A 24,225-nucleotide genomic window follows, 5' to 3' on the forward strand; every position below is an offset into this window, starting at 1 on the left:
AAAAGTAATACGCGAATTGTCCATCACCAATTTCATACAATCTTTTTCCAGAATGTGATGATCATGGATGGAAATGAAAACGCCAATTAGCAGAGAACAACATGTGCTTCGCATAAACAGAATTCCATTTCTTACAACACAGAATGTCGAATAAAAAAAGAACGAATATGCATATCTATTGGAAACAGCATTGTTATAGAAAGAACCGATCTCACTAAAATTGTACATACACACTCTAAAATTACCATGCTATGGAATACTGCAATGATTTGGAAGTATTACTAATAATGATGCAACTATTTGCACGTGAAATAACATTTCCTTTTAAGATCATAGTCGATGTGATAACTTCATTGATGCAGGGATGCAGAAAACCTGAAAAACAAAAGTCGTTTGAAATCTATTAAAGGAAAAGGTATGTAAAGTACAGCTTTGTACAGGACCATACGAACCGAATCTGCAATAAATCTTCACTCCTCATTCAATCTTTCCATATTCCTTAGCTAATAGAATCGAATTTTCCACGCTTGATTCAACAAAGCTTCATTATAAAGCACGTTTGGACGCTCGAATGAGTAATCTTGCGAGGAACGCATTTGGACAACGGAAGATGGGACGACGTAGTTGTAAATCATTCTTCGCAATACCATGTCCACTTTTTTACCATTACAACTTTCTCATAATAGCCGATTAAAGTATATGATCAGGGCCTGCAGTCTTCAATTGCAAAATTGCGTCCATAATTATTTTACAGAACCTGTTTCTTTGCTCACACTAGCGAAATTGGACAGCTGAATACACAACAATATGTAATGACATAGTACATTTCAATTAACCCCTCGCAGCAAGCAACAAGAACACGACTTAGTCTCAAACGTGTAATCAAGATGAGGCAAGTAAACTATGATTTTGCGTGTTCGAATTTCTTTCTTGGCATAGGATCGTGTAATTTGAAAGTAACACGACTTCTTGTCTTTTAAAATAGTAACAACCTTTAGGAAATTAGTCATGTTATCCAAATTAACGACGCGCAAAATGTTTTAATAAGTTGCTTTCATTTTTTGACTGCCATGCAGAAGCAATTACCGCGCCCGAAGTTACCCAGATAGACTAATTAACACCCTTGCACTTGGGAGTGGTATTTTGTGCAAGGTAGAAATCTAAAGGGAAGAGCTAACAGGAATATGCAAGCTATTCCTCAAATTTACGCTACACTGTTTTGTTCGAGATTACCGTAAAATTTACAATATTATAACTAACTCTCTAGCCTTCTCAAACCCGAAGGTTTATGGCTGCAGCAACACAAGCCTTCCATCTGTCCCTCTCCTAGGCAAGATCGATCCAATCTTTTCTATCCTTACCGATTTACTTTAGGTTCATCTCAACATTTTCACTCAATCTTTGTCTTGGCCTTCCTACAGATCTCTTACCATCAGGTTTCCCAACCAGAATCCTGTAAACTCTTCTTTCCTCTACTGTCAAAAATTTGTCAACCTGTTAACGGGACGTGTGATTGTACAGTTTTACTTAACACTACCATTCATTTACAGAAAAAAGAACTTGAGAACCATCTAAACAGTGTAGTTAAGGCTCGGCTGGACCTTTGCTCGACGCCAGGGCAGCTGTTTTCGAATTTTGCTCCCCTTTCAAAAAACCGTTATGATATTCCAAAATTTGAAAAAAAAAAAACATGTGTAGAATTCTTTCAAGAGCATTCACGTGAATCTTCATTTGGTTTACTTTTGCTATTATATTGATATTATCAGTAGTTTAATAGACTTAAGTAACCACGAAACCAGTTTAAAACTTCTAAAGCACTGTTATTAAATGTATCGTTCCATGTCAAAGAGTAGATAAGAATTGTTTAGGAGTAAGAAGATGGGTTCTTTAATATAAATTTAGTTTACTCTGTTCACGTCGAGTAATAATATTGACTGTGACTTCCATTATTGAATTTAAGAATAACAAAATAACCTCATTTAACCTAGATAAAGATAAATTCAGCAATTCCATTGTTTTTACTAGTATGATTTCAAAGAGACATTACTTATAATTGTCAGTAATAATTTTGTGGTTTATTCTTCTTATCAGAATTGCTCAACAGGTTAATTGGCACCCATATCTTTCTCTATATTTAGTACATAATACGAATTGTATCATGAAAGATATTCACTATTGTTGGAAAGGGAACACATATAAAACATTAAAAATATACCTTCCTTGACGTAGCATTCCATATACTTTTTTAATAAATTTTCATTATCAAGTGTTACTTCAACATTGACTAACTAACTAACGCTCTAGCCTTCTTAAACCCGAAGGTTCATGGCTGCAGCAACACAGGCCTTCCATCTGTCCCTATCCCGAGCAAGATCATTGAACCTTGCAAATGTCACAGTAAGCTAAAAATTATACCTGTGTTTCAAATGATGTCTCGGTTTGAAATAAATATTTATTATGTCCCTTGTTGTAACATTAATTTATATAACTGGATATCGTCTTTCTAATGTTTACGCAAAATTAAAGTGTCATTGCAGATCATGTCAATTGTTGGCCCACGAAAGTTAGGCATGTCCAAATTCCTACTACTTCGTTTTATGATAATACGTACCATGGTAGAACCCTACGTATTAAATTTCAATTATGTTGACCTTTGAAACCACATCAGCAGCTAGAAATCTCAACTAACTGCCAATTAACTAATTACTATCTCACGTAACTTTCTGCCGTGATCACTGCATTATAGTCGTATCTTGGAGTGATGAGTAAATAAGATTTCAACTGAAAGACTTCCCCACCGTGGGAAACGTGACAGATATGTATCAGATTTGTGCGGTTACATCGTAATTATTGTGCATCTATGTAAGATTACGTACTTACTCCATAATTAACTCTTCCATGAAGAAAAAGAAAGCTGTGAGGGGGAAAAAGAGAGATTCTCTTGTCCTTTGCAATGTGGTGGGACAGGCATGAAGGACATTGCATTTTTGTCTCAGTGGTGTCAACATATGTCTCACGTAAAACGCTTAGTATGTCCGTACAACTTCTCATTGGCCTCGTTGCTTTAAGTTTAAATTGGTTAGTTGGAAGAGTATGAACTTATCCAAATCCGGGATTAATGCCTGCAATCTGAACTGAGGATGGCTAAATTTGAATAAATTGTCTCCGGATTTCAGAAGTCTGGATATTTCATACATATTTATGTACCCGGTATTCTAAAATCCGAATAAATCCTAATATCTAAGTCTACCGGATTCGGACATTTTTTTCTAAATTACACACAATATCTTGTAGCTTATAAAACTCTATAAAGCGCGCGCGTATGTGTGTTTATTCTGACAAATCTTCACAAATCCTACAGCAGACCAGACATACAAATTACATTTTTGGTAAGCGAATACGTCACTTGCCCTTGTATTATGTCTTGGACTGCAACGTCGCGAGAAATCGACTGAGCGGGAATGAGAAGGGCCAGTCCAGCTTGTTATATTCCAAAATATCACATGCCAAAAATTAACAAGCTTTCAAAGTTTTCTTCTATATGTCCACATTGTTTAAAGTTCGCATTCGAACTATTGAAATGCTAGCCTGATATCGAACCCAGGATTCGTTTAGGTGAAATTACATGTATCGAATTGACCTTAAATATAAGTTTCGTATTGTTTCCAGTCCAGATACGGGGGAGTGGCCCTTCGTTGTACGCTTCTGGGCATCTATCAATAATATACATTAATATATTTATAAGTATATATTTATATGTATAAGAATATTAATAATATCGATTCAGTCAATGACATAAGCATGATTAAGTACGCACATTACTTCTTATGTTTGTGTTTTATGAAATCATCACAGCCCTACGACAACATTCACAGAGGGAGACAGAAGGAAAGAAAGGTAGACAGAATGAGAGAACGAGTGGGAGAATGAGAAAACAATGAGGGAGAGAGTGAGAAAACAATGAGTGAGAAAGAGAAATAAAAAAATGAGGGAGAGTGAGAGTGAGAAAAACAGAATGAGGGGGAGAGAGAGAGAGAAATCAGAACGAGGGAGAGAGAGAATTAGAGAAAGAAAGCAAGAGAGGTAGACGAACGTACAAAGACTGTGAGTGAACAATTAACTTTATATTCCTTCTGTTACTCTTATTGCTATGACTGTTCACACTATCAAGTTATTTGCAGTGATATGTGAAAATTGACTCCTACGACATGATATGGATGCAATTACAGCGACGCCACCAAGGTGGAATCGGATGGAACCCGTTGTGTCAAAATGCGCAATCAATCAACGGTCAGACCGGTTGGATGCTGCGTTTAATATTCAAGACGCATGCAAGCTTAAAATTGTCTTTCTGGCTGCGTATCTACGCAGTAATTGATTCTCTGATGGAAAATAGCAGACGTGAATTTTGCGAAATAAGCTTTAATTCTTGAAGAAAAACACACGTTTCCAGACGCCACAAGCGAAATACGGGTTTCTATAAATTAGTTATACAAAAGTAACTGTTAATTGTGAAGAAAGTGTATGTATAACAGAAATACATCAATGAATACAGCATATCTTCAAGTTTTCTCTACAAGTGTTCAATATGTGATCCTTTCATCACACGGCAAATGTCCCAGCGGTATTAGATTTCCTGCCAAACCCATTGAAGCTTGTCTGCATCGATGGTCGCAGCTGCCTGCGTTATCCGGACCCGCAGCTCGTCGACGTTGCTGGGAAGAGGGGAACAAACGCACGTTCTTTAATGTAACCCCAGATAGAGAAATCCGTGGGTTCAAATCAGGTGAACGAGGTGGCCACGGAATCGTTCCACCACGACCAATCCAAGTTGGTACTTCACGATTACTTCTTTATGAAAATGCGGATGAAAATGAAATCAGCACCCATATCTTCAACGCAATTGTGGCATTAGATAATTCTCGAGCATGTTCAGGTATGATATGCCTCTGACAGTCCATGATGACGGGCGCAATACTAGAGAAGATAAGCAAACGCTCACGCCTCCAGTGGCGGCATCTGAAACTAACAACTGGAAGCAAATGACGTGCGACAATAAACTTGAAGATATGCTGTATTCATTGGTGCTTAAAACATTTCTGTTACACACACGTTTTCTTCACAATTAACGGTTACTTTTGTGTAACTAATTTGTAGAAACCCAAATCGGAGATGAAAGTGAAGGCTAAAGTATGAAGTTGGCCTATGTAAGAGTTCCAGCAAGTTGAAATTATTTTATGTCGCTAACCCTCAGATGTGACTGGGATGATAAAACATGTTAAGTGTCCATGAATGATTGGATATTCCAATTCTCATACTTGTATGCATGAATATACGTAGTTACGAATTTATTTTGCAAATTTGTTTATAATTAGTTATTTATTTATCATTCAAAAATAATATGAAAGCTTCTCGCAAGTGGTTATAAACAGTGGCTCAATCACTGTTGGAGCAATTTCTTCCAAACTGAATAAAGAAACAATCTCTTTTGATTAAATCGGCTAGTCAAAAGTAGCAACCAGCATTTAGTCATTAAGTTCTTTCAGGAGCATTGTCTGAGTTTGTTTTGTTTACTTTCCATTTCTTAATCGCTACGATGAAAATGAGTGATGATATGATGAAATTGATGAAGGGACACCCTTGCCCAGGCCGGGATTCGAACCCGACACCATTCGTCACGGAGGTCGGCAGTTATATTTATTATATAATCTTTCTAAATCTCATATTATTATAAGAAAACTTGGGTCAGTAATCCCCTTGGGAATACTACTGTCTGTATTGTAAGACATTCTTGCTCTCTTGGAAAGTCATACATCTCATTGAACGCCGCTGCGCTCGACCCATTATTCCGGCTAAACCGATCATTAGAAATTATGACCAACCCCTTTTACGCAAGCAAACCAATCGGGACATGCAATGGCCTGCAATTGTATTGTAATTATGACCGTTCCATTGTGCAAATACAGGTTATCCAACTCCCATGATGCAATGCGGTTTTGGCGCGGCGTGACGGCTCAAATTACCTCCTCGAGGAAGAAAGCCTTGCACGCGTTACCAATAGGCATTGCTTCCTCCAAGACTTCGAACCTTTCGTTTTTTATAGTTTTCTGCTTTCGGGTATCCCGAGATGCACGGAAACCCGGGTCAAAGTGTAACAAGTTCCTTTCTTTTTTACTGGAGGCTCCAGGAGGTTGCGTGGGTGTGGAAGCACGTGATTCAGATTATGACCGTCCACTCTCACTTGCCTTTCAGCGGTTTTTTTTATCCAGTGCCTTCTTGGAGCTAAATCCAACAATGGAAATGGGCATTGTTGCGCTAGATACATGAATGACAGGATGACAGATCGCAAGGGAGCCAAGAATGTGATGTAATTGTTCTTTACTTACTGCGACCTCTTGGGAAGGCAGTTCTTTTATTTGGATCGCCCCTTTAATGCTTGTTACACTGAATGGCCCAACATTTTCACATATTTAAGGTATTGTTAACACGGGCGTATATTTTAAGCTACACACTGTCCCGGAAATTTCTTGAGCGAGCGAACGAAATCAATTCTCTGCGCAAGTAGTGACTTCGAGAGGGTTCGACCAATGAACGCGCGAGAGGGAATGTTTCTACATTGATCAGGAAACCGCGACTACTAGCCGTTTGCAGTAGCGCGCAGTTCCGTCCATTCGCTTTCTCCCCTTCTCTACTGTTATGCGTGGCCTTACTCTGCAGATTCCCGAGTATCTGCGAAGCCTGATGCCTAGAGATTAAGATACAGAAGAAAAATCGATTAGAAAATGAGCATAATATTATTCCTTTAAATAATATGATGGTGCTTCAGAAGATGGCAACCTGATTTCCAGTCTTAAATATTATGAAGCAAATTTTCGATTTTTAATGTTATCGCTAGATAGACTGTTTCATATCAATGATCCTATTTCTTTAATATCCACCGCGTTTCATTCTTTCGTTGATTGATGTTTCCATGTGTATGATTCTGAGTCTACCGAAATAATAATTATTTTGTGATTGTTGATTTCAAGTTTTAAAATTAGAGGTTAATTGGATACAATGTCACTTCACTTCAAAAATCTCAAAACTTTCACGAGAAATATCCAGCCATCCCCCCTTAACCAGTTTTTTACTTACATCACTACAGTATTGAGAGAAGTGCGATGGTATTATGATCGCATGCCGGTCCCCCGGTCACATAGGCTATCTTTCATTCCCTGGCACGGGGCCAAATGTCACAAATAGGCAGGAGGTGCCGTTCATGCGATTGCAAACGACCAGGTTTTTAGTTCGGGTTCTGAGACGGTCATTGTTGTCGTACTAGTGCGAGGTGGGGATAAAATACCTTGGAATATGACACCTTAAAATCTACCTGACATCTGTCGGCACTGAAAGAAAAACACAGCATATAGCATTGTACCTGAAAGCATCAAATGATAACTTGGACGAACGTTAAAATATTTATATATTGTAATCAAATAAATATTGGGATAACAAACATCTTACAGGTACCCCTGATTCATTCTCACTCATTCACTCTCCTGAGGACGCGACGAAGGGTGGTGGCGACGATATCTGGTGCTTTCACTTTCTTTCACTGGACGTCGCGTATCCCTCCTTCTCTCAAGCGTCGGCTGTACGTTCTTGTCTCGAACGCCAGCTGTAGCTTCTCAAGCGTCGGTCTCGAACCCTTGCTCTCTCGGGCATCGGGCATCTCCCAAGCGTCGGTCTGGAACCCTCTCTCTCTCTCGGGCATCTATCAATCGCCGGTCTGGAATCCTCCTTCTTGGCGTCGGATGTGTCTCTGTCGTTGCCATACGGGCGCTGGAGGTTCTGCTGTAGCGTCGCGGTGGATGGAGTTTGGCGTCTGCGTTGGTTGGCTTCGCGGCATAGTGTGTCTGGTGTTGGCGTTGTCGCCGGCTGTAGCTTCTCGCAGGATGGTAGTGGCATAGCGTCGTTATGGAATTCGACGAGAGCCGACGGCCCCCTTCTCTCTCTAGTCTTAGCCACCCATGGTTCTGGATTGGCCTTGTTTCACAAAAACAAATCACCGCGAATGATATCACCGAAACAAGCACTCGCGAATTACTTCAGAGGCGGTTACTCGCTGACGGTCCGCAAACAAAACAAAGTCCACGAAAACAATAGGTGCACGGGAGTCTAGCGCGGAGATGCTCTCGCTACAAAAATCCTGTCAAACTGTGTGGAAACTCGAAGTCCCGCAGATTTATACGAGATTCGAAAATGTCAGTTGGAAAGACGTTACGGCGTGGCTTCGGCTCGAGAGGGTACAACAACCGCGGCTCTATTGTGTCTAAATGCTGTCAAAGGGCGTGCCTTCAGTTTGGTGCAGGGGATTAAGTTCTCGCCTGCATGGCGTCTATGTGGGAATCAGTGGTCCGCCGTGAATCTCTGATGAAAACCAATTCGCCTTGAATATAGTTCGCCTTGAAAACCGGGAATTATACTTAAAATTTTATCATGGTCCTAGAGTAGTCACTCTGATAGTGGAACCACAAGCAAAAAAGCCTGCGCATACCCGCGACTCCTGTGCACCGTACTCCCGCGTGGAGGCGAGAGGCAGAGTGGACCATGCTTCCTTATGGCCCGAGTTGAACCGAAGAAGGGGGAGGTGCACGGAGACTTTTCGCCGAAGGTTTTTTGTTTTGGTCGCTCTATGGAAACAGCTCCAGAAAAAGACTTTATTATTGGATGTGATTAGTGCAGTCTTCAAATTATTTTATTCAAGTGTTATTAGCATTATTGTTAAAGTCATTAACAGTATACACACTGACAATTCTCAAAAGCAAGATCAGCAAGAAAATGAAATACATTAACAAGCTGTACTGTACTATTGTAGACCTTACATTTAAATGGAATCATTAAAATGCGCGTTCCATATTTTTTTATTTTAGAAATGCCTTCTTTATTGTAATAAATAATAATCATCAATATTCTACTATCAATGGCAATTTTATGTAGAAGTTACATGATTTTGCCTATTTATTTAATGGACGAACGTTAAGTGGAGACCATGTGTTCCAGTGAACTCAGCATACGTCACTGATAGTTAAGTATTGGTTGGGTGCCCTTGTAAGAATTTGCGACATCGAAGAAACATTTGTGAGGAAGATAAGGCCAGAGTTTCTTTAAGTTTATCCGGAAGTATATGTACAGCCAGAGGTTCTGACAATGATAGCGCTGATGACCAGGGCGGATTAAGGTGGGTGCTATTGATGCTGCAACATTAGGCCCATTCGTGAAATAGGCCCAGATGAAAGCAGACGAGAATTTTCCGAAAGCTGAACAGTTTTCTTTTGCTATATTAATCGAAAATAAATCTTAGAATTAAATTTGGAGCCCCAATTTCGAACGCCTAGACACAGGTAGTAAAATTTTCACCTTGAAAGTTAGTTGTGTACAAAAAAATCGACGGTATAGCATCATGCCCAATTTCGTCTTAATCCGGCCCTGGTGACGACGTTTGAAAGCACAAACAAAACTTGTTTCATAAACACGTTTAGATTTGAAATTGTAATGGAAATACTTTTGTTTCAGTAGTAAATTATTATATTATTGGAAGGGTAAATAAATATAATCTCATTACATTGTTGCTAGTATTATTTTGGTCTAATAGGGAGAGGCGGGAGTTCGAAACTTTTGTCAAATAGGTCATCAACGCACATTTTCATGCAATATGGATGGTAGTAAATGGTGAAGGTCGTTGAGTGTTCATTCATCACGCCAAGCCGATAATTTGGCTTTCTACGTTCCGAATCCATAAGGAGGCAGACACGCCCAAGCCAAATACCTTCGTTCACCTCTGACCTTGAAGGCTGAAGGCTAATTGCCAAGGCCGTGTCACATCCGACGACACAGTGGGAGAATCCCTAAAGTCAAATGAAGCTTCAACGCATGACCAACTCATTTATTTACGTTGCAGAACAGCAAGACGTACGTACGCCTTGGATTTTTCTATCCTAATCAAATTGATGTTCTACTAACTCTAGCCTTCTTAAATCCGAAGGTTTATGGCTGCAGCAACACAAGCCTTCCATCTGTCCCTATCCTAGGCAAGGTCTATCCAATCTTTTCCATCCTTATCGATTTCCTTTAGGTCCATATCAACGTTATCCCTCCATCTTCGTCTTGGCCTTCCTATATGTCTCTTACCATCAGGTTTCCCAACAAGAATCCTGTAAACTCTTCTTTCCTCTCCCATTCGTGGCACACGGCCTGTTCATCTAAGTCTTCTTGATTTAATTGTTTTAATAATATTTGGGCAGGAATACAAATTGTGTCCTACACTTAAGACTAGCTAAGATTAAGCACGAAACTGCTCGGGAATCTGTGGAGGAAGACCCCGCGTAACGGTAGAGAAAGCGAGTGGGCGGTGAAAAGTAGTGCGCGCTTTTGCAAACTGCTTGTAGCTGCAGCCTAGTTTTCCTACTTCCTCTCTCACGCGTTCATTGGTCGAGCCCTCTCGAATCATACTTGCGCAGATACGACTTTTCGTTCGCTTGCTACAGAGATTCCTGCGCCGTTCATTTTGTGCTTGTGCGTGAGAAGTATATTTTAAAACAATGTAAAATGTATGCCCGGCGAAGCATTTTTTTAGCACTTTAGACCCCAATTTCATCGTGAGTTGCATTTCATCAAACCAAGATTTCCATTGTCACTGTCCCCTTGTCACTGTTCGATCCCCAGTGAAGGCATCCCAAATAAACCTTTATTTCGCGTAGTACACCGTGTATTGCATTCTTGCAGAGTAACTAGCTCTGTGGAGCTTGTGTTTGTGTCCTCTCCATTTCATCCTACTATTAATACTGTCATCCCCATCTTCGTGATTAGTCAAAAGTGGCAGAAAAGCTACTTTTTAAGTCAGGGAAGAGTGTATGAATGTGTGGAAAGATTTAAACACTGAAGACGAAATGTCAGTGATGAAATTTGGAGAGTGAGGTAAGTTTGCGTGGCATCAGAGCCAGTGAAAAGAGCAGATCGACCAGCGAATCCATTAATTTAGTACAATCTCCCCTGACTTAAACAATTGCTCCTTACTGAACCTTCATTCTGCTGTAGATTTCAGAAGGTTTCACTCCCTCTGACCACAGAATACGAAAAACATTCCCTAGCTCTTCTACTGTGAGTGGAGCGGTCATGTTGCATTAGCTACTCCGCATGCGCATGCTGCTCGATCGTGACACCTTGATGGTGTGTTGCTAAGGAACCATTTTGAGTCCCGAAATACAAAGTTTCGTTGTGCATAAATCTCCATGAAGTTTAGAATAAAATTCCCGTTATTTAATGACTTCCCCTCGAACATAAAAAATATTGTCAATCTGTCCCCCCTCCCCCAATATGTATGTGAAGTTGTCGCCTTTGGCCATTCTACACTATATAACATACATATAGGAACAAATTGATCAAGTCGCTTCGGTGACCGTGGACATTCAGTGGTGGAGTCACGATCTTTCCACGTTGGTCCCAGGTTCGAGTCTTGGTGTCGGCAGGTTCCTTTATGAGCGTTCCTTATTAGTTTCATCTAATGATCATTCATCCTCATCTTCGCGATTAGCCTAGAGGGACAGAAAATAAGCACCAAATGATAAGTTTGTCAACCTACGAACAAACAAGGGATGTAGAAACGTTCCGACTCGAGAATATACAAGATCTTGTAATAAAGGCAAGAACTTTAATTTTTCATAAAAGGGTGACATTGCGTTGTGGCCTTGGGTAGAAAAAAAATAACAATCGTTCTTCGTTGTTTACGTGGGAAAAGGTTGATTGTCGTGGGAGGATGAAAAATGTGTCGTATTTATACGGACCATGTTTTCTCGTTGGCCTCTACTTAGATTACTACAACATAAACGTAATACTGTTCATGGACAGACAATTATCCTGGATATGCAAATGAAGTGGGTGCTGGAAAAGTGTGCTTCCTGAGAACTGATGCCAATCTTGAAGTAGAATTTTGAACCGTGGCCTCCGTAGAGCCATTAGCTGACGTTTTTTAGTTGCTGGACGTAGGCTGCGTCTTCCTTGCTCTGTGTGGGCAAAGGATAAGGCCACAGTCACACCAGCGACCTGCTCGTCTCATACACGTCATCGACAGCGCTCAGGGTCGCGCTGAATACATTGATTGAGTTGCTTTATTTTACTTCGGGTTTTTGTCACTTTTGGCTAATCGTGAAGATGAGGATAAGTCATGATATCATGATATTGATGAAGGCACAATCACAAAGAACACCCGTGCCCAGGCCTGGAACCCCTATCGTCGTAACGCGCTGTGCTAACCACTCCGTTTTGATAAAAATCTAACTTTTGTATTTTTCTCGTTCATATTACGGTACCTTCGTCGCGAATAGCCAAAAGTGCAGAAAAGTGGCGTACCATCCCCTGATATCAATTATACTGGGCTGCTATCAAATTGATATAGTTACCAGTTTTGCGAGTATAATACAGTCATCGATTTCCTAATTGGTATCAATTGAAATTTTCGATGTTCAAAATGCAACATGCCAATGAAAACCAAACTAAACCAAATTCATTTAATAATCTTGACCGATTAAACTACAAGATTTCATTAGATCCAGTGGTTGACAACTATTATGTGATAATCAAGGGTCTACATATTAATTAATGTATAAAGTTGTTATAAAGTTAAGAAGGCATTTACGAGTAAACTTGTTGGGATCGGGGCATTGACTTTTTAAAAAAAAAGACTATACCGGTCCTCAGTCTCACGAAGGTTGAGAACCACTGTTCTAAAGGCTTTCGCATGCAACATCATATTTACATGAAACATTAATTTAGTAACAACAGCCTGCAGACGTCAATTTACACTAGTCCCAGGAGTCTGTGGAGCAAGCGAACGAAATCAAGTCCTCTGGGAAAGTTATGATTCGAGAGAGCTCGAGCAATGCGTGTGAGGGAAAGAGAAGCATGGACGGGCAACGTGACTGCAGCGGCGTCCACTCGCTTTCTCCCCTTCTGTACCATTATGCGTGGTGCTGCTCCACAGACTCCTGGGACGTAGTGTAGTGGCGGAAACTGTACCAAAATAATCTTTCTGGCCTGTAATGGAGGGTAGTAAGCAAGCATTAAACCCAAAGAGAGATTGATCGAGAATAAGTACGATGTTTATCATTGAGAATCCACCAAGATGGTCACGGAGGTTTTCCATCAACCGCACTGCATCCTCATTATGCGGCTTTACTGAAGATTGGTCATGCAGCAGAGATTGCGAGGCGCTTTAAGACAGCCTGGAATCTGGCAGCAGATTTGGTTTCCCGCGACTGGAGGCTGCTCTTCCAAGGGTCTCACTTATCGCACATTTATCAAATCCCTTTTCGTCAAGTCCAGCCCTTCGTCTTTTGACGTAAGGGAGGAATTCTTCCGTTGTTGTGTTAGGTTTAGGGCTCTGAGCATAAATACACAATTTTTCAGGGCTTGACCAAAAAAATGTATTTATGCTAAGGGACCTAAACCTAACCTAACAACGAAAGCATTTAGCTTAACGCCAGAAGTCGTCCTGACCAGATAGGTGTTTGAGAAGTGTGCGATATGTGAGCCCCGCTCTTGGATGGCGTCACGCAAGAGAGTGGGCGTAATGGGAGAATCCCTGCGGAGGAGGTTCGTGATGTGTCGGGAACAATGTTTGCATTCCAACCGCTCGAGAAATTGCTTTATTTTTTTTTTTAATGGATTCAACATTGAAAGTCGTGGGTTTGTAAAGGCTTTCTTGTCCCAATTTCCTCTCTACAGTAGCAGCATCGGTTGGTAGTGTGTTGAGAGGTCGACTCGCAAACTTGCTGCCTAGGAATTCTTATTTCAATTTCAATTGTGAGCTGGAAATGTGTGTTGCTTTCTGTGTGTATATATCTATCAGTTTTGAATTCCGTCTGTTACTGTTGACTTCAAATAATTTTTGGGGACGCTAAGATTGACGTAAATGGTTTTAAACAGCCTCCCGCCCTCCCACAGCTGTGTGTGTGTGCGTTCATCAGGCATTATTCCTAGTTCGATCAATGTTACACTTATAAGAGCAGGATAAATTTAACCAAAACAAAAAGAAACAGTTATACGATGATCCTGTCAATAACGTTGGAACATAACAACTCAACTGTGAAAGAAGCAACTATTTTGTTTCACTGAAGATCTTATCAAATTTTAAATCCTTTAAATAAAATTTAATTTTAAAAATTGTGTCGATAATGTTACATTGATGAAACCGAAGAACTCATCTGTGAACCCTTTTTGATTAAAGATCATATCAAATTTTAATATTAAAATTTGATAAAACTTCAGTTAAAAAATGGTTGCTTGTTACACAGTTGAGCTGTAGTTAGATTCCAACAGTGTAACATTATTGACAACATCATTGTGCAACGGTTTCTTTTATTGTTCCAATTGACTTTATCCTGTTGCTATAACTGTAACAAAAGTACAAATAATTGTCTGATGAAGAGAGCATGTGCTCCCCCGAAACGTTAGATATAATAACAGCAAAGTACAAGGGGAACGGATTGATTGATTTTGGTTTACTTTACGTCGCTTTTCTGCCACTTTTGGCTAATCGCGAAGATGAGGATGAATCATGGTCTGATGAAATTGATGAAGGGACACTGGCAAGGAAAGCCCATGCATTCCGCCACGGAGGTCAGCAAAGAGGGGTCGAGTATAGTTTACTTTGTGTACAGACAATTCTACTCGTAAAATACTGGAGGCAGTAATTTACATTGTATGGTGTGAATGCTAGTAACTTGGAGGAAAGAACTGCTGTTAATAAATTGAATAGGGAAAACCGAGATTACCTGGTCTTTGAACCAGACATTTTCGTTTCAACAGCTCCGGGACTAATGAATGTTCTCTAAGGAGGAAAAGTAAACCCAACCCGGTGGATCCAAGAGTGAAAGTGGTCCAAAAAGACTAGTGGGTGGACCAGATACCAGCCGCTTGGACCGCCACAGGAGGGGGAGGGGGAACCACGCACAGCACGGGGCGTCAGTCGTACTCGGATGATAATGGAAGACCCGAGACCGACACCCAACACGAACGTGACCCAGTTACATCTCAACACCGAGGTCAGGGAACAATTGCAGCAACGGGAATCCTTCGGGGTGTACATAATTCTTTCTACTCTCTCTGCAACGATGAAATGTACTAATTATTCGCTGCTGCGACATCCTGCAAATTGCACAAACGACCAAAAAGCCTTTGGGAATATTGCAGAACGTGTTTGTGTGATGAAAAATCGCATGTTCTTTCCAATTAGTATGCGTGGATTTTTGAGCACGATCGTAATCGGATGTTGGGAAAATTCCTTCAGACTGACTGTTCGCCCGAAGGTAGACATATTTCACTACCAGTCTCTGTATCAGAAGTTCTTAATTTATCTTGTCTGTACTATTGGTGGCCCTGAGGATGTGTGTATACTTCTTGTATTTATTTTTCTAATTTTGCGTCGCTTTTCTTCCTCTTTAGGTAGGCACGTATCTAGAAATACTATATTTCTTGGAGTCCGAACTAAGTGTCTCAGGAATAATAATAATGTTTAAATTAAAATTGTATTTTAATTACATTAAATAGAAATATGTAAATTAATTAATATTATGTTATTCCACGAATATGTAAAAGACGATATAATAGCATATATTCATTATCTCTATTACCTACAGTTAAGGTCGGCACAGTTTGTAAAATAAAATTTACCTTGGCAAAGAAATCAATGTCAAATAGATGAAGAATTTAATATTTATTGAATAACAAAAAAGGATATTAGATCAAGTTCCTGATTATATTTTATGCATATTATCACAAATAGTAGTATGATCCCAATATTATCCTTGCCTTTCAATTAGTTCAGAGGAAATTAACAACCATCGATTATGCAATACATGCTAAACAAGCATATTTTCATTATTTAATTTTAGTACTTGCCAAGTCTTTGGGGGGAAGGGTCGGCTTCTCTAGACCCCCCTAAATATGTCCTTGTCTTTAGGCTAATTGCGAGGATGAAGATATCGATGTCGCGAGTCGACTGGTCAACACGTTCGGTCACTGAGAGTGGGAGGTTTGGGGGGGGGGAGGGGTAGAAGAATGTTTACAGCCGGTAAAGATACATCGGTATCGAAAAGTATCGGTTGGATTTTATTTATCGATACCAGCTTTTTTTCTGTTGTAGAACACGCGAAAACGACGTCTGCGATCACAGTTCAAAGCAGTTTTCAGCGTCAGTTGGGGGTTTGATACATCTGATAAGCATTGGTATACGCAATTCCTGGGGGGAGATTATCTGCGCAAAGGCAAACGGTACCAGTCGCCCATCATATTTAGTGGAGTCAAACCTTCAAGCCAGTGGCGCAGGAACGTTTTTCATTTGGGGGAGTACAAAATTCAGCCTCCCATATTATATATATATATATAGGTACCTATATCTAGCAGGCACATATCTAGAAATACATTTCGGGGGGTCCAAACAAGTGCCGCAATAATAATCAAAATAAATAATAATTAGAATACTCATATTTAATTAAATTAAAATATTAATTAAATATGTAAATTAATTCATATTGTTTTGTTATTATTACATGAATAGGTAAAAGATAGTAAAAGAATAGATATATAACAGCACGCCCTCATTATCTAGCTTAGGTGTAGTTAATATCGCCAAGATTTGCATAAAAACAAGAAACACACGAATGTCCTGTTATTTAATGCAAAATTTGCATAAATATTTTTTCTTTGTTTTTCTTAGAATTTTTTTAACCAGATAACAATTCTGAAATATATAAAGCTTTTCAAACTAAAAATCAAACTAACTAACTAACTCCCTAGCCTTCTTAAACCCGAAGGTTCATGGCTGCAGCAACACAGGCCTTCGATCTTTCCCTATCTTGAGCAAGATCTATATACTCTTTTCCATCCCTACCGATTTCCCTTAGGACCATCTCAATGTTGTCCCTCCATCTTCGTCTTGGCCTTCCTACAGGTCTCTTACCATCAGATTTTCTGTAAACTCCTCTTTCCTCTCCCATTCGTGCCACATGGCCTGCCCACCTAAGTCTTCTTGATTTAATTATTCTAATAATATCTGGACATGAATACAAATTATGTAGTTCTAAATTATGTAACCTTCTCCACTCACCTGTCTCCTCATCCCTTTTAGGTCCAAAGATTTTCCTAAGGATCTTATTTTCAAATACTCTCAATTTATGTTCCTCTTTCAATGTAAGGGACCAAGTTTCACATCCATATAATACTACAGGCAAAATTACGGTTTTGTATATTTTAACTTTTAGTTTCTTAGATATGAAACGAGAAGACAAAAGTTTATGAAGAGAGAAGTAACATGCATTTCCTGAATTAAGCCTGATTTTTATTTCCTCTTTAATATAATTTTCATTTGTTAATATTACTCCTAAGTATTTGAATTTGGAAACTGGTTCAAACGAGTTGTTATCAATAATTAGATTTTGATTATTACCTAACACTTGGTTTCGGCCTGTAAGCATATATTTAGTTTTATCTTTGTTAACTTCCAAACCTATCTCTTTAGCAGTTTTGAAAAATATTTTAGCATTATTCTTAATTGTATTCACATCATCCCCAGTAAGTCTACATAATCTGCATATGCTAACAATTGAGTCACACCATTTAATTTTAGTCATTCGTTAGTTTCTTTTACCTTCCTATCAGCATATTCTAAGGCAAAATTAAAGAGCAATGGAGATAATGCATCTCCTTGTTTTAACGCATCATGAATTGTAAATTTGTCAGACATATTAATACCCACACGAATTTTACTTTCTGTTTCACTGGTGCATATTTTTATCATACTAACAAGCTTCTTAGGTATTCCAAACTCTACTAATATATTATATAATTTATCTCTTTTGACTGAATCATATGCTTGTTTGAAATCCATGAATATCTGATGGACATTTTGATTATATTCCCACTTTTTTTAGTGTCTGTCTGATGTGAAAAATTTGATCTGTAGTTGATCAGTTACGTTTTGTTAAAAGAATGTTAGACAATATTTTATATGTTGTTGATAGTAGAGTAATTCCCCGGTAATTATTGCAGTTCATTTTATCACCTTTTTTAAACACAGGAACAATTATGGATTCTTTCCACTGTTGAGGGATTTCTTCTTTATTCCATATTAAACAAATTAATTTATGAATTTGACATATTAACGAATTTCCACCATATTTAATTAACTCAGCTGGTATTAAATCAATGTCAGGTGCTTCGTTATTCTTTAGCCTATTAATAGCATATTTAACTTCAGTCAAGTTAGGTTCTGGAACTAAAGGTTCTGCTGTGTGGACTTCATTTACTTCTGATTTATCTCCTACATGGACATTTAAAAGGTCATTAAAGTAGTTCTTCCATCTATTTAGAATATCGCTTGGGTCAGCTAGAAAATCACCGTCTTTATCTTTTATTAAGTTTACTTTAGGTTGCCACCCCTTTCTAAATTCATTTACACCTTTATATAAATCTCTGATATTTTTATTTTTGTTGTTTGTTTCAATTTCGTTAATTTTGCTTTTCAAGTAATCTCTTTTTTTTTCTTCTAAACGTGCGGTTAACTTCTCGCTTTATTCTATTATAACGAAAAATCAGGAGTTCGAAATGTAAAAATTGAGAACAAAGATACATCTATTCATTTTAATGCAGGTTGAGATTAAAGGTTTTGATTGATTGATTTAGTGTTTTAAGTCCACTTTAGGCACAGTAAGGCTAATCGGGACTGGGCCTATAGTTTAAAGTTGGATCCGAACCACTATGTGCCTCCACCGGGTATCGAACCCGAGACCCCTTGATTACAAGGCGACGACGGCGATTAAAGGGGTTGAGGAGGATCTTGAGTCACCCCAACCAAGAATAATTATCTCCCACCCACTGGATATGGAAACCACATTATTGAATATATCATACTTAATAGAGGTCCAGTTCAGTTCATTCTGTTTTTAAAGTTCCATAGCTACGCATAAAATATCTTGGCAGATGTGTAAAATCCAATGCCTTTTAGAAGCCATGTATTTGGTATTTTCTCAGACATCTATAGGGCGTGGTATTAAAAAATAAAAACTAAGTTGAGATGGTTCCCGATCAACACGTAGGATGTCTAACTTTGAAATATTTGTGAAACATTTGACAAAGCATTTATTTGTTATGTAATTACCTGTACCTAATTGCACTCTTCAAGCACTGAAACTACTATCATTACATATACAAAAACGAAATTCTTCAAATCTCGGAGGAAGCAAGGAAAGCCATACGCTCAAAACTTGTTTTTTTCCTTCTCAATCTTTGGTGGACAATGTGAAGACCCGACCAAGGTATTTTTTTCGTATATAGTGGTATTAAATGCCGATACATGCGTGTGTTTTAGAATGACATGTCAATTTCTCGTTTATGTGAAAAGGTAAACTATAATATAAGCAAAAGCATGTGCGCGTCACAGTTAAAGATTTTTGCATCTACAAAGAAAATCCAAAACACATTCCCACCTCGCCGGCCTCTGTGACGGAGGATTTAGCATAGCAAGCTATGACGCCAGAGGTCCCAGGTTCGAATCCCGGCCCTGCAATGAGTGTCCATCAATTTCATCATATAATCACTCATCTTCGCGAAGAGCCAAAAGTTACAGAAATGCGAAGTAAAATAAACCAAATAAATCAATCAAACATTCCCATCTCATTCAAAGACCTTGTGAATCCAATCCACAATCTACCAATAGTACCTGCAATGCATTTATCTCGTGCATTCATCTGACTAATGTAATTTTCTTAGTTTGACTTCAGGGTTTAACTTAAAATGGTGTTGCATTCGATATCAGAATTAGATTTTAAGCAATTTATGTCCAATTATAAGTATACCTAATACATAGGTAAAAATAAAAATAAATCGCAAATTGCACCTTGTTTAAATGTCTAGGAAAAATTTCATTTCACCTAGGAATGATATCGCGATGCGATGAGTCGAGAATTGTCACAGCCTCATCTCGTCTCCTGTGTGGTGATGTCTTTCTCATCCTTGTTTGTGCTTATTGTTGTTTCGGTTTCCACTCTGAAGTTATTAAAATTTATTATAGATGCAGATAGGTTATTCGAGACTCTATTTTCAAAAAAAAAGTCTTAATATGTAGATTTAAGTATAGTTTTCCGAACACCCTCTTACAAAGTTATTAAAAATATGTGTGTGAGGTACAGGAATACATTGTACCCCCCCCCCCCCCGAAGTTGGTCTGTCGTGTCTCATCTCGTTCGTGTAAGTATTTCGTTTCGAAAAATTCCATTTTAAATATTCAAAAGATAATGGGATCAGTCATATACTCTTCTCATGAAGATTTGTATCTTATCTTCGAATCAACGCGACCACTTCATTAGAATAGTGTACCCCCCTTACCCAAAGGAGCATTCGTCAATGAACTAACTAATAGCAAGCACAATGTAATAAGTAGAATAAGTTTACAATGGTTTGAATTTCTGTGGTAAGGAAGATAACGCTTGTAAGTTATAAACAAAATACACTTTTTTTATTGGGCGAATTGAAAATATGTTCTTTTAACAGTAGCACCTGCTGTCTGCTGTCAAATTACCGAAGGTGGGGGGAGGGGTTCAATGTACCCCTGTACCCCCCCGTTCCTGCGCCACTGCTTCAAGCTTTCCAGCAAAGTCCCAGGAACTAGGTTCGAAATGCGATCTGTGAGTTGGAGATGCTCCAGGCTACGGTATATATGCTTTATAGGGGTTTACAAATTAAGGATTACAAGGTGCAACTTGTGCAGGCACTCACTGAATCAGACAAAGCACATCGCTCGATCTTCAGTGCGAACATGCAGGAATAATCACTCCTCCACAGAGATCTGCTGAAAGTAAACTTTTAAACTTTAGACCTAAGTTAACAAACTTTGGGAGAATATCGTCCTTATGAGGATGAGTCATGATATGATGAAATTTATGAACGTACTCTCACAAAGAACACCCTTGCCCCAGTCGGAATACGAACCCGGCTCCCCTGGCGTCGTAGCGCGCTGTGCTAACTTCTCCGCCACGAGGTATACTTTTTGTTGTAGAAAGCATGCTCATAACACATCATGACACTGAGAGTAAAAGTTTTGAAGAGGGTACACACTTTTCCGGACACCCTGTATTTTAATTTCGGTACGTCCCTGAATTACCGAAACACCTAATAAAGAAACTCTCATGAAATCCCACGGTCACGGATTCCCTTCATTTTTATTTCACGGCTTCAGGATGAATCACGTCAATCTCTGAAACCGAAATCCATCTTTGTCATGACATGACGCATGTTGGTCCATTTCAAGCCGATAGTTTTCTGTAAACGTGCGTTCATTTCGTTCCCCTCCGCCCCGGCAGCGACGTCTTTGTCTGCAGAATATATTTATTTAGTTGTTACCTCTTCGTTGTCCTTGGTCTCCTTCCATAAACATCCTGCTCGTGTGTATGCGACACGCGTTGCAATCCTTGGTGTTCCTTTGCTCTGTAATTTGGATACTATCGACAAAGACTTTCGAGGGTAATATGCAGATGATATACCGAAGAAAAAGAGTGAGCTCAGTGTCGCAGCTAGAATTGGTCTTAAAGGGAAGCTCAAGAATTATCAAACGGTGGCGTGCCCAATATTTCTGTGAGTGGAGGTATATGGCTATAGTCAGTCGAATATTTTGCCATCTGTTCTCTGCATTTCACGTTCTTTTTGGAATAACGGGCCAAAGAATTGGCTTATGACGTTCTACCAACCGCTCCCCTCCTTGGGCACGCCACTGCCAAATGGGTCTTCTTGATTGATTTAGTTTATTTTACCTCGCTCTTCTGAAAGTTTTGGCTAATCATGAAGATGAGGATGAATGGCGATAAGATAAGATGGATGAAGGAAGAATTACGAACACATGGCAGCACAAAACACGAGCCCCAGAGAGGATTATCTATGCTGGCTGCAGAACCTCGTTAGTGTGCAAAATGCAGTCCAGGGTGCACTACGTGGAACAGGTTGAGATTTAAAGGGCTTGAAAAAGGGTCACCCCTTACACCCCATTCTTATAATCACACTTGTTTCTCAGTGGTTTCATAACACGTTTCAAGCTTTTTTTGTCCTTAGATTGGCTAATGAAGACTGGGAATACAGTTTGAAGTGGAATCCAAACGTCTATGAATGCACCGCGTATCGGATCTACTTTATCAAGGCAAATTCTCCTAGTTTCTTAATAACTTAGCTACAAACAACAATATAGTGTATTTTTGTTTTATTTGTGGACACCTATTTTTTGTACATGTCTCTTTGTATGTAAGCCTACTTTGGGGTTTCCTGGTTTATTGTTACAGGAGTTTATCCAGAATTTTCCATTCGGGGTGCAAATTCGTGTTTAGGAGGTGTAAGGGCTTATTTAGGGTCAAAATGATCAAAAAATGGGTTTTTATGAAGTTTTCTTATGGGGGATGTTTGATGAAATTTTTGGATGGGTGGATAAATCACTAACAGTAACTGTTATATCTTAAAACTCATTTACTTGGCCCAGGGATTGAGAAATGTAACAGTCATTATTTAGTTTTCATTTTCTTGAAAAAAAAAGGAGAGGAAAAGTAGATTGCCAGGTGATGAACAAATATGGCGACTAATCTATAGTCTGCTCGATCGTTTTAAGACTACAATCATCTTGAAACGTGAAAAAAGTGTGATGTAACATTTTCGAGCCTATATCATTGACTGCCTTGGGATACCAAAAGTGATTTCAATGAAACAACACATAAGAATGATGAATAAGTATTATGTCGAGAAGAGGACAACGTAGCAAGTGTTCTTCGGAAGACCTTGGGAGTGTTTTGAAGAATTCTATTCTCTCTAAGGCTTCTTTGTTATAAACCTCACGAATTTCACATAAACCTATTTGCGAGTTGTGTGAAAGGGACAAAGAATCTGGGAAACTTTGCTTAGTGCCTTAGGACTTTTCACAAATTTTGTAAGTATGAGTAAGAATTGCTTTCTAAAGTTTTTCGAGTGTTCAGATGTGCATAGATCTTCCTTTTAGAAAATATTCTATCAGTTAAATGGTCACCCCTAAGCAGTGGGAATAACATTGGATGGGCTGAACTCGGAGATTTACTTTTTAATTTTATGCATAACACATGTCATAGGTTTGCTGAGAATTTGCTCTAAATTCTATTTTTTCTTCACCATAAAATGTAGGCTTTTACGTTTAAAACAGTTTCAGGCCATTTCTGAGAGAAATAGTGGCTGTTTTTTGCCTATTTTACTCATAAGTGCCGATTTCGAAGATAACTGCTTTTGAGTTTCAAATCTGGGGAATGATGAAATCGTAAATACCGCACTACACACAAAAATTAAGTTGTGATGAAAGTGATAAAGGACCACTCACAAAGAACATCTGTGTCCAAGAACACCCAGGCCGGAATTCGAACCCGGGACCCCTGCGTTCCAATTTGAATGAAAAATCAATCAATCAAAAAAATTATGCGGCCCCTAAGCTATAGCCTAAGATAGCCTAGTGGCAAATCCCCCCCTGTTTAGATACAGAGTAGACATATAGATACGTTTATGTATACACATGCATGTACACAATACTCTTCTGCGATATCGAGAGGTTTCTTTGTAGCTGTATTATTATTTGCAACTTTTGTGAGTATTCTACATTTATATTTTTAAACAACTTGGAAGTTTTTGTTCATTGTTCAGTAACTCTTCGGATACATGCACTCGCAGTTGATGGATATTATATTCATTTTGCATAACTGTTTTCGTAGAATTCTCTTCGGCACTAGTGAATATTCTTCCTTCGCCCCCGATCGCACACACTGGCACCCACCTATGATCTAAGGTACTATGACGTTATGGTACCGTTCTCATTCATTCTCATTCTACTCTCGTAAGAAGTCCACACGTACAGCTACTTCCTCTGAAAGCTAGCACTGATTTTGAACTCTCTTACACATTCCAAGCACCTTTTTAGCTTTTGATGTCCTCTTCTTGCTTCATTCCATTCTACATCACGTTCTCGGCTGGGAATTTCAAAATTGCTTATTTCCATTAAACTGTAAATTCTCCAAGATATATTTGACATTCTTATACTAAGGTTATTAGAAATAACCCCGTACAATATGTGATTTTGCATCTTTTATAACTATACAAAGCAGCCGTTTGTCCTATACACACAAATATAACTTAGCGGGGTCA

General features: G+C 38.9%; 1 protein-coding gene across 2 annotated transcripts in view; it reads left to right on the plus strand.

The window, feature by feature from the left end:
- LOC145998676 (uncharacterized) overlaps positions 1-24,225 on the plus strand; it is a 144,203-nt gene that overhangs the window by 96,530 nt on the left and 23,448 nt on the right. The window lies entirely within an intron of this gene.

This window comes from Lepisma saccharinum, chromosome 1, assembly GCF_977018435.1.
Source record: "Lepisma saccharinum chromosome 1, izLepSacc3.1, whole genome shotgun sequence".
Lineage (NCBI taxonomy): Eukaryota > Metazoa > Arthropoda > Insecta > Zygentoma > Lepismatidae > Lepisma > Lepisma saccharinum.